Source organism: Odocoileus virginianus, chromosome 24 (genome assembly GCF_023699985.2).
Source record: "Odocoileus virginianus isolate 20LAN1187 ecotype Illinois chromosome 24, Ovbor_1.2, whole genome shotgun sequence".
Taxonomy (NCBI): Eukaryota; Metazoa; Chordata; class Mammalia; order Artiodactyla; family Cervidae; genus Odocoileus; species Odocoileus virginianus.
Genome location: NC_069697.1, coordinates 23,477,132 through 23,488,678, shown reverse-complemented (window position 1 = coordinate 23,488,678; position 11,547 = coordinate 23,477,132). Strand labels below are relative to the sequence as shown.

General features: G+C 40.4%; 1 protein-coding gene across 2 annotated transcripts in view; it reads left to right on the top strand.

Annotated features, from left to right (window-relative positions):
• Positions 1 to 18: 18 nt before the first annotated feature.
• Positions 19 to 11,547, top strand: part of NCKAP1L (NCK associated protein 1 like) — a 67,154-nt gene continuing 55,625 nt past the window's right edge. Inside the window, exons 1-5 of one of the 2 annotated variants that reach the window (XM_070454350.1) lie at positions 19 to 254; positions 1,162 to 1,984; positions 3,736 to 3,872; positions 3,993 to 4,228; positions 4,503 to 4,601. The gene's annotated coding sequence lies outside the window, so the exon portion shown is untranslated. Of the gene's footprint in view, positions 255 to 1,161; positions 1,985 to 3,735; positions 3,873 to 3,992; positions 4,229 to 4,502; positions 4,602 to 11,547 lie in introns of those variants that run through there. The other variant, XM_020916050.2, reaches the window with a different exon arrangement.

Sequence of the window (11,547 nt, the reverse complement as noted above, 5' to 3'; positions counted from 1 at the left end):
GCAGGGCGTGGTGGTGGGGGCCGCTCCGCTGACTGCCTTCTTGGCACTCTCTCCTCGGCTTCCCCCATCCCCTCTCGGGAGGTGGTCCTCCGGCCCCCCGAATGACCTTGGCTTTGCGTGGGTGGAACTCGCGCTGCCTTCCCGGCCTCTGTGGGGGCCATCTTAGAAACTAGAATGAGCGCTGAGACAGAGCGCTTGAGGAGGGGATGGGACACCTTAGAGGTCAACTGATAAACTGGTGAGAAGGAAGCCAGGTTAGTGCAAGTTGTCCAGAGAGATAATTTAGGTTTTGAGGGGAGGGAAGAGGAAAATTGAAAAAGAGATAAACAGAAGAAGTCCCCTCCTCCCACCCCCAGTTCCCCCAAAAACAAACCACTAAGGACAGGAATCTAGTTTTTGTTTAGCACGCCTTGTAGGTAGAATTTCAAAGTTCAAAAGTCGATAATGGTTTATCGGAGAATGCTCGGTAGGGTGGATGCCCTAGTCATCTCCATTAAAGGAGATATTTGAGTTGAGGAGAGAGCTGGCAGTAGAAAGGGCCAGAAAGTTATAAATTGATAGTAGAAAACGAAACATATATTGTGAGCCTTTTTTCTGGAAACCCTGATATCAAGAAGAAAAAAAAAAGTGTAATCGGTGGTTCTTGTGTTCAAGTTGCTAGGAAAACAGGCCCCAGAGTGGATGAAAGATTAAATGGCAGTACAACAGATGCTAAGAAAGTTGTTGAGAACGTGAATTCTTTAGAAGAAAACCACTGGGGCCCAAAGTGACCCGGGGAGGACTTTGAGAAAAAGGACTTGTGGCATTTGTAGACCAAAAAGAAAAAAAAGGGAAGGAATTGATACTACAGGTAGATCTGGTAATAATATTTTTTTAAAAGCAAGAAGTAAAAGGCGTGATACGACACATTTTTGTATTGTTCAGGGTAGGAGGCAGACTGGATGGTCAGTTTGGGTGTTGAAATATTGGGGGTTTTAGACTATTTAAGTGGTTTATGTAGTCTAAATGTTATTTAGGAGAACTTATTCTAACAGCATGAACTAAATGTGGCTTTAGTGAAAAGGGTCATGAGACGTTTTTACATGAATAATATGTAAACATTATTGGATTTTTATTTCTGTCCGTGCTGCTTGTTTTGCGATATCTTCGTTTCCTGCCCAGGGATAGATCCTGTGCCCCATGCATTTGAAGCTGGAAGTCTTAACCACTGGACCTCCAGGGAAGTCCTGTTTTTTTTTATTTTTTATTTTTTAAATTATCATTCCTTGAGCTGAAGAGAGTATGCTTCACAGCCTTTGGTTCATGTTAAGATCCTAAAAATAAAAGTATTGGTGGAAGTAGGATCAAGATTTCTTAATGGTGTCTGCACTTCAGAACCATTTGAGGAGATTTGAAACATACCATGTCAGCTCCCCTTCCCAGGCCAATTAATCAGAAAGAGTTAGTTTTAAAAGCTACCCAGATGATTCTAATGTGCAGTCAGGATTGAGAACCACTGAGGTAGGCACTGTTTTGAATTTACAAAAGCTATTCTTTCACCTGGGTGGCCTGGATGATTTCTGTGAAGGAGGGGCAAGCTGCTAAAGTGCTTCTTGAAAGATGATTGCTGAGAATGAACAAGCTTCATTGAAAGTTCAGCACAAACAATTTTAGAAAAGCTGTTGTTTTGCAAATCAGTTTCAAACTGTTAGGGATATCTTAAATAATCTACGAAATCCTAAACCTCTGGATTTACCAAATCATTCATGCAGAGTTAGCAGGGCCGGTGTGATTTAAAGTGAAATGTGATTTTTCAGGGTTTAAACTTCAGTAATCTGGTGAAATTGTTGACCCTGTTACTGTGACCCATCTGTTCTTTTCATTCAGATACCTGCAGGTTGAAATTTCTGGAGAAGGAAGAGCTAAGAGCTTGAGAGGACGAGGAGTGGGTACCAAACCAGAATCCAAAGTCACACTTCACTGCGTTCAGTAATAGCTTGTCAAGGTGACAGGATCCTCAACTGATAAAGCTGTTCCGTTTAGCACCAGTAAATGAGCCCACCAACTTTTAAACAAACTAAAGAACCAAACATGTCTTTCAGTGGTGGAGATATTAAAATAAAAATACACCACACGTCTTTCTCTTCTTAAATGCTTTTTTCATTCCTTCCCAACCCAGAAAGTTCCTGCTTTATCTGAGATCCCTGCTGAGTTTTCTTTCAGACTGATTTTCCAGCCAGGTTGAATATATTTGAAAAGGAAGAAAAAAAAAAGAGCGAGCCCAAGGCATTTACGTGGGGTCATTCTGAGGGCTAGCTGGGATTAATACCCTAAACTGAATCTGATCCATGCTGGTTCTATCTCTGAATATGCTTGCATTTAACCCTAAATTATAAATTATATTTTTAGAATTACTAGTTAAAAATAAAGACTGAACTAATGAGTAGACAGATCTGTATGCCAATGATTTAAAAAAAAAGCAACTTTGTTCCAAGGTGAGTTTTTCTCTGCTTTCAGGATTGGAGTTCCAGTTATTCCTTCAGATTCTTTAGAGATTTTCAATGTTTCATAAAGCCTGATAAAACTTAAACTTTTGCCCATCAGAAAGCTAAAACATTAAATTCTTTGTTTTGGGCTTACATTTTATCCACTAAGTCCTATTTTTCTCATCTATTAATGATTTCTGATTGGTTGTAAAGTGTGTAACTTAGGAAAATTATTGAAGTGCAGTTGCAAAATATTTCAAAAAGAGGTCTCTGGGGGAACATAATAGATGTTATTATTAGTGAGGGTAGATTTTGGGAAGTACTGCTGTTGAGTGAAAAGTTGGGACTGGTTACAATTTTTCAGGCAAAGTAACAGGGTGAGGTGTTTCCACTAGGGAACCATTGAAAATAAATTTATGTTTAAAAAAGTCATTAATGAGAGTTTGCAAAGAATAGCTAACACCCCTCTCTACAAATACAGGATGATACAGGATAAATGAAAAACCAGTCGTGACTTTTTTTGTCTTTAAATTCATTCTGTGTCCTAATACATAAGTATTATGTAATTGTGTAATCCACATTGCTGTAATAGTTGCTGAGCAGTCTGTTTTCTGTGTTTTTCTTTGACTTCTAAGTAATTTCTTTCACTAGGACTCAGCAACAGTGCTTCCCTGGTGGTTTAGATGGTAGAGTCTGCTTGCAGTGCGGGAGACCTGGGTTTGATCTCTGGGTCAAGAAGATCCCCTGGAGAAGGAAATGGCAATCCACTCCAGTATCCTTCCTTGCCTGGAAAATTCCATGGGTGGAGGAGCTTGGCAGGCTACAGTCCATGAGGTCGCAAAGAGTGGGACACGACTGAGCAATTTCACTTTTTTTCTTTCAGCGACAGTAGCCCCTTATACCCTTTCTGATACTGGCATCTGAGATCTAAATTTAAGTCAAAGTTTGCAAACCATTGTTAGCATTGCTTTTGGCAATGAATTCTTTACTGTGTAATGAATAGGTAGGTAAGAAAATGGAAACCTCTTAAAAGATTGTTGAAAAGATGGTAGAATAGCAAAATTATGCTGACGAAATTTCACCTTCTAAAAATTATGTAAAGTGCTAGTCTTGAGTGGAACAGTTCTATAATTCCAATTCTATTCTTCTGATGTTATTTTAAGGAATGTCCAATGTTTAAACCTGAGGGTCATTTTCTTTTTGAAGCCTTTTCCTTACTTCTGCCTGGGATTAAGTGCTAATGTTTTCTTATACCCTCCTTTCCCCCCAGCACTTAAACTGTGTCATACCAGTTGTTCTCAGAGTGTGGTCTCCAGACCAGCATGATTAGCATCACTTAGGAACTTGAGAAAAACACAAATTCTTGGGCCTTGCTACAGACCTGCTTACTGAATCAGAAGCTTAGAGGTGAGATGCCCTACAATCTTTGTTTTAATAAGCCCTCCAAGTGGGAGGTGGGAGGGAAGTTCGAGAGGGAGGGGACATATGTATACTTATGGCTGATTATTGTTGATGTATGGCTCCCAGGTGGCACAGTGGTAAAGAATCCACCTGTTAATGCAGGAGATGCCCTGGGTCAGGAAGATCCGCGAAGAAGGAAATGACAACTCACTCCAGTATTCTTGCCTGAAAGATTCCATGGACAGAAGAGCCTGGCGGGCCCCAGTCCATGGGGTCAGAAGAGTCAAGACTCGACTGAGCAGCAGCAGCGTGGCAGAACCTAACACAAGGATAATTGTGAAGCGATTATCCTCCAAGTAAAAGTAAATAAAAAGCCCTCCAAGTGATTTTGATTTTGAAGATTGACAATTGTTGCCATATATTAACTATAGTTGTCAACCTTGTTCCCTCATGGCCGTAATTCCTAACATAGTGTCTCAAACTTAGTAGATACTTGATTATTTGACCTGAGAGCACAGGTATACTTTGTCAGGGCCTCCAGCACCTGTGAGACATCATCTGTCTGGTAAGAGACTACGTGGGAAGAAGAGACTAAAATATTTGAGATTTTTTTTCTTTCCCTCTTTTGTATCACAGCTGCTTGGAAAGTCTGAAGAAAAAGGCCCATAAAGTATGGGCCAACAAAAGAATAAAGATGTGGAACCAAGGAGATATGTTTCGGTACTTATCTAGGACGTGAGTAATAGACTTTCACAGTTTTTTCCCCATAGTTCATGCTGTGAATATAAGAGTAGACTAAAACCAGATTTTAGGGAAGAAATTTTATAGCCAGAAAGTCTTATTGCTGTTACATAAACATAATTTAAATTGCCTTGATGGGACTTTTCTGTGAAAATGAGTGAAACTGATTACCAAGTTTTTTGAAAAGTTGATTTATTCAGTATATAATATTTGGCCCAGTGTATCAAATCTCTTTATTCCACAATGGGTATAAAGTATAGATTCTCCACATTCATCACCTTTGATTTTGTGTGGGCATACGACTAGTACATAGTCAGATCATTCCTCTCCTAAAGCATACTATAGCTTAATAGTAATAAGTCAGACTGAAAGGAGGTTAAATGGAGATGTAAGCCACCTGTTAGGAGAGCTTGAGAGAATAGTTAGGATTTCGGGGAATCTAGGCAAGCTTTGAGGCAATTATTTTTAAACTTTGCTTTTTTAAAAAGTATTTTTTCTTAGTTTAGTTTGGTTTTCTTGAAGGTTTGACCAGATGTTATGTTAGAAGCCAAACAAGTGGTGTATTTATTAACTTATATTGTGCCTTCTTCCAAGTGGATCAAACTTCTTAAAAGTGAGATTTGAGTAGATCTGGCACCCATGTTTTGAATGACACAACTGCCTAATAAGTGATGTTTTATCCTTTTAGACTAGTGTAGTCGACTTGGTTTCTCTGGTTGTTATCTCAGGAAAATTGTTGTTCCCTCTTAATTTCAAGAGTATACTATTTTGGAGGAAAAATTATGTGGTCCCCCAACTGAGACCACCTGATGTGAAGAGCCAGCTCAGAAAAGACCCTGATGCAGGGAAAGATTGAAGGCAGGAGGAGAAGGGGACGACAGAGGACAAGATGGGTGGATGGCATCTCCGACTCATTGCACATGAGTTTGAGCAAGCTCCGGGAGATGATGAAGGACAGGGAAACCTGGCGTGCTGCAGTCCATGGGGTCACAAAGAGTCGGACACGACTGAGTGACTAAACAACAACAATCATTTAAGACTGCATGGTCTTTTAGGAGAAGATTTCATATACCTAAAATATGGTAAAGGAAAACAGTTTTATCTTTTAAGGCCATTTTCCTGGGGAACAGTCTTTTGTTTTTATATGGTCTGGTGTTAATATACCAAAATATAATTAAAAAAATTCAAAACATGTAGGGTCTTAGTCAAGAGACAAGAGTAAATCTTGTTTATATTGTGTAAAGCTCAGAGAGAAAGTCAGTAGCCCCCCCAACCCCTTCACTTTGTACAAAATATATTGGAATGTGCTAAATGCTAAAAGTGTCTACTTGTCCTCCCTTCTATTTTAACTGAAGAAAAAAAAAAGATCATTTGAAAAAGATCTAGAAAATACTTACGTAGGGATAAGACTCCTAAGGGCAGAAAATACTCATTTGACTAAAACTTCTTTTAATTGAAAGTCTAAATTTACTTGAACTAGTCAGTAAACTAGCAAAATCCCAAACTCATTGTTTTAAAAGAATTAGCTGGCTGCAATAAAAATTACATCTTAAGAGGAACTAATTCTGGCTTGTTTTAAATTGGGTGTTGGTTCAGTTTAAGCACCAAGTGAAGGGCTATAAACTGAAGGGCTCCAAAATCACTGCAGATAGTGACTGCAGCCATGAAATCAGAAGACATTTGCTTCTTGGCAGGAAAGCTGTGGCAAACCTAGACAGTGTCTTGAAAAGCAGAGACATTACTCTGCTGACAAAGGTCTGTATGGTCAAGGCTATGGTCTTACTAGCGTTCACGTACCTGGACTGTAAAGAAGGTGGGGTGCCGAAGAATTGATGCCTTTGAACTGTGGTGCTGGAGAAGACTCCTGAGAGTCCTTTGGACAGCAAGGAGATTAAACCAGTCAATCTTAAGGGAAATCAACCCTTCATACTTGTTGGAAGGATTGATGCTGAAACTGAAACTCCAGTATTTTGGTCATCCAATGAGAACAGCTGACTCATTGGAAAAGTCCCTGATGGTGGGAAAAATTGAGGGCAGAAGAAGAGGTGACAGAGGGTGAGATGGCTGATGGCATCACTAAAGCAATGTACATAAACTTGGGCAAACTTCGGGAGATGGTGAGGGACTCGCAGGGTAGGCCTGGCATGCTGTAGTCCATGGGGTCACGGAGTGTCAGACACGACTGGGTGACTGAACAACAGCAAAGCACCAAGTGTTTGAGTATCTCCTAGATACAACAGCACTAGACTAGCGGTATAGCCAGTATGTGATTCTCCCTTCCGTCATGAAGGTGTGGTTTTGGTTGAGGTAGGAGACAGGGAAGGTTTAAGTGAGGTGAAGATGAAGAATTGGACTTTAAAAAAGCTAGAACAATGATTTGAATAGTTGAAGGGCAAGGGGGTGACATTTTAATTTTTTATTGACTTTATTGCTTTTTGGCTGTGCTGGGTCTTTATTGCTGCACGTGGGCTTTCTCTAGTTGTGGTGAGTGGGGGCTATTCTTCATTGTGGTGCATGGGCTTCTCATTGTGATGGCTTGTCTTATTGTGGAGCATAGGTCCCAGGGTGTGCAGGCTCAGTAGTTGTGGCAGATGTGTTTAGTTGCCCTGAGACATGTGGGATCTTCCCGGATTGAGGGATCGGACCCGCGTGCCCTGCATTGGCAAGTGGATTCTTAATCACTGGACCAGCAGTGAGAAAGAATAAAACAGATTTAACATGGAAGTAAACTGACTTCTGAAGAGTTAGAAAGGTAGCTTTGGAGGCAAGTTCCAAACTCAGCTTGTCATGAAAACTCTATCCTTTAAGTATGGAAGAGTTATATGGAGAAGTGATTGAAGAAGGTTGATATGATGGTCATATAGTAAATGACTTGGAGATAGGAGAAAAAAGTTGGGGATAAAGAATCTAACTATGTAATAGCATTACTACATGGTGACTGTATTTCCCCTACTAGAAGAAATAGGCACATCAGCCATCCAGCCCTTTGGTTGAAAAATGAGGATATGAAAACAAGGAAGAATAAAAAACCAAATGAAGCTTGTCATAGGAAAAATACTCTTTATTTAAATAAATAAAAACATGTTAGTTCAGTTCAGTTGCTCAGTCGTGGCATCTTAAAAACATGTTAAGATGCCAGCAATACCAGCAAGAATTGTTACCTAAAACTTGACTGTTAAGATTTCCCCAAATTTAAAAAAAAAGAAGCTTAATAAATCTTCCATCTGCTGGCTCTTTTAATCTACAACTTCTCCATCCGTTTTTCTGACCTAAGGGTAGAAGGAAAACACTGAGATAGTGTCAGTTTGATAACAAGTGTTTTTATGGAAGATCTAAGCTTGATGGGTGTTAATAGCATTTCAAATAGAGTTCTAGACAGCTCTTTCAGCAAAGTCTGATTTAAAGCCATTAGGACTTTCCCTGCATTCTGTTGTCAGGGAAGGAGCATTTTGAAGAGAAAACACATTTTTTTGTGTATGTGTGGCTGTGCTGTGAGGCACTTGGGCATCTTAGTTCCTGACCAGGGATCAAACCCATGCTCACTTCAGTGGAAGCTCAGAGTCTTAACCACTAGACTGCCTGGGAAGTCCCTGGTTTGTTTATTCTTGAAGAAGAAAAGCTTGTCTAATAATCTTTGAAGATTTATAATATAATGTTAGTAATATTAATTAAATTTTTTTTTGTTGTTGTTTAGTTGATCAGTTATGTCTGACTCTTTTGAGATCCAGTGGGCTGTAGCCCACCAGGCTCCCCTGTCCATAGGGTTTCCCAGGCAAGATTACTGGAGTGAGTTGCCATTTCCTCTTTCAGGGGATCTTCCTGACCCAGGGGTTGAACCATGTCTCCTTGTTTTTCCGTTGCAGGCAGATTCTTTGCTGCTGAGCCACTGGGGAAGCCGGCTAGTTAAAACTGTGTTAATGTATGGTTTTTTTTTTTTGTGTGTGTGTTAATGTATGTTAAAACTATGATGTTCAAAAAGTTACTCTTTTCTCCAAGACTTATGGTTCTTAGGATGTTTATCATCCAGTCTCCTTTTTTATGTTTCTTGAGTCATTGTAGAATATGACCAAAAGAGGAAAGTTAACTGGAAATTAGAACTACAGAATTAGTCTAAATAACCAGTTCTAGGAGATTAAAGTTCAGTCAGTTCAGTTCAGTTCAGTTGCTCAGTCGTATCTGACTCTTTGCGACCCCATGAATTGCAGCACGCCAGGCCTCCCTGTCCATCACAAACTCCCGCAGTTTATTCAAACTCATACCCATTGAGTCGGTGATGCCATCCAGCCATCTCATCCTCTGTTGTCCCTTTCTCGTCCTGCTCCCAATCCCTCACAGCATCAGAGTCTTTTCCAATGAGTCAACTCTTTGTATGAGGTGGCCAAAGTATTGGAGTTTCAGCTTCAGCATCAGTCCTTCCAATGAACACCCAGGACTGATCTCCTTTAGGATGGACTGGTAGGATCTCCTTGCAGTCCAAGGGACTCTCAAGAGTCTTCTCCAACACCATAGTTCAAAAGCATCAATTTTTCAGAGCTCAGCTTTCTTTATAGTCCAACTCTCACATCCATACATGACCATTGGAAAAACCATAGCCTTGACCAGACGACCTTTGTTGGCAAAGTAATGTCTCTGCTTTTTAATATGCTATCTAGGTTGGTCATAACTTTCCTTCCAAGGAGTAAGCGTCTTTTAATTTCATGGTTGCAGTCACCATCTGCAGTGATTTTGGAGCCCCCCCAAAATAAAGTCTTACACTGTTTCCACTGTCTCCCCATCTATTTCCCATGAGGTGATGGGACCAGATGCCATGATCTTAGTTTTCTGAATTTTAAGCTTTAAGCCAACTTTTTCACTCTCCTCTTTCACTTTCATCAAGAGGCTTTTTAGTTCCTCTTCACTTTCTGCCATAAGGGTGGTGTCATCTGCATATCTGAGGTTACTGATATTTCTCCCTGCAATCTTGATTCCAGCTTGTGCTTCATCCAGCCCAGCATTTATCATGATGTACTCTGCATATATGTTAAATAAGCAGGGTGACAATATACAGGTTTGACGTACTCCTTTTCCTATTTGGAACCAGTCTGCTGTTTCATGTCCAGTTCTAACTGTTGCTTCCTGACCTGCATACAGGTTTCTCAAGAGGCAGGTCAGGTGGTCTGGTATTCCCATCTCTTTCAGAATTTTCCATAGTTTATTGTGATCCACACAGTCAAAGGCTTTGGCGTGGTCAATAAAGCAGAAATAGATGTTTTTCTGGAACTCTCTTGCTTTTTTGATGATCCAGAGGATATTGGCAATTTGAGCTCTGGTTCCTCTGCCTTTTCTAAAACCAGCTTGAACATCTGGAAGTTCTCGGTTCACGTTTTGCTGAAGCCTGTCTTGGAGAATTTTGAGCATTACTTTACTAGCGTGTGAGATGAGTGCAATTGTGCAGTAGTTTGAGCATTCTTTGGGATTGCCTTTCTTAGGGATTGGAGATTAAAGTTACTTTAACAAAAATTGTTGATACTACTGTCCATGAGGGTAGGAATTACTGGTTTTGTGTTAGTTTCTGTTTTACATAATTCCTTTCCACCTTCCCTTCTCCATGTGTATCTAGTGAGTAACTCCATTGATGGCTCCTCTAACTCTGAGCTGTGCCTTTGAGTTTGTGTGGTTGGGGATCCTGACCTGGTTCATGTATGGTTCCTTCCCCTTCATAGCTTTAGGAATTGATTTCTCATACCTCGAAAATCTTACACAGAATTGAGAACCTTGTGTAATCAAGTCCTTGATGGATTAAAGTCCTAAGTGGAGCTTTAGGAAAGTAATGCTCAAAATTCTCCAAGTCAGGCTTCAACAGTACATGAACCGTGAACTTCCAGATGTTCAAGCTGGATTTAGGAAAGACAGAGGAACCAAAGATCAAATTACCAACATCCACTGGATCATCGAAAAACCAAGAGAGTTCCAGAAAAACATCTACTTCTGCTGTATTGACTACACTAAAGCCTTCGACTGTGTGGATCACAACAAACTGGAAAATTCTTAAAGAGGTGGGAATACCAGACCACCTGACCTGCCTCCTAATAAATCTGTATGCAGGTCAAGAAGCAACAGTTGGAACTGGACGTGGAACAGCAGACTGGTTCCAAATCGGGCAAGGAGTACGTCAAGGCTGTATGTTGTCACCCTGCTTATTTAACTTATATGCAGAGTACATCATGAGAAATGCTGGGCTGGATGAAGCACAAGCTGGAATCAAGATTGCCGGGAGAAATATCAGTAACCTCAGATATGCAGTTGACACCATCCTTATATCAGAAAATGAAGAAGAACTAAAAAGCCTCTTAATAATAGTGAAAGAAGAGAGTGAAAAAGTTGGCTTAAAACTCAGCATCTAGAAAACTAGGATCATGGCATCTGGTCCCATCATTTCATGGCAAATAGATGGGGAAACAGTGGAAACAGTGACAGACTTTATTTTGGGGCTCCAAAATCACTGCAGATGGTGACTGCAGCCATGAAATCAAAAGTTGCTCCTTAGAAAAAAAAATATGACCAACATAGACAGTATATTAAAAAACAGAGACATTACTTTGCCAACAAAGGTCCATCTAGTCAAAGCTATGGTTTTTCCGGTAGCCATATATGGATGTGAGAACTGGACTATAAAGAAAGCTGAGTGAGAAGAATTGATGCTTTTGAACTGTGGTGTTGGAGAAGACTCTGGAGAGTCCCTTGGACTGCAGGGAGATCCAACAAGTCCATCCTAAAGGAGATCAGTCCTGGGTGTTCTTTGGAAGGACTGATGCTGAAGCTGAAACTCCAATACTTTGGCCACCTGATGCGAAGAACTGACTTATTGGAAAAGACCCTGATGCTGGGATAGATTGAAGGTGGGAGTAGAAGGGGATGGCAGAGGATGAGATGGTTGGATGGCAACACCAACTCAATGGAC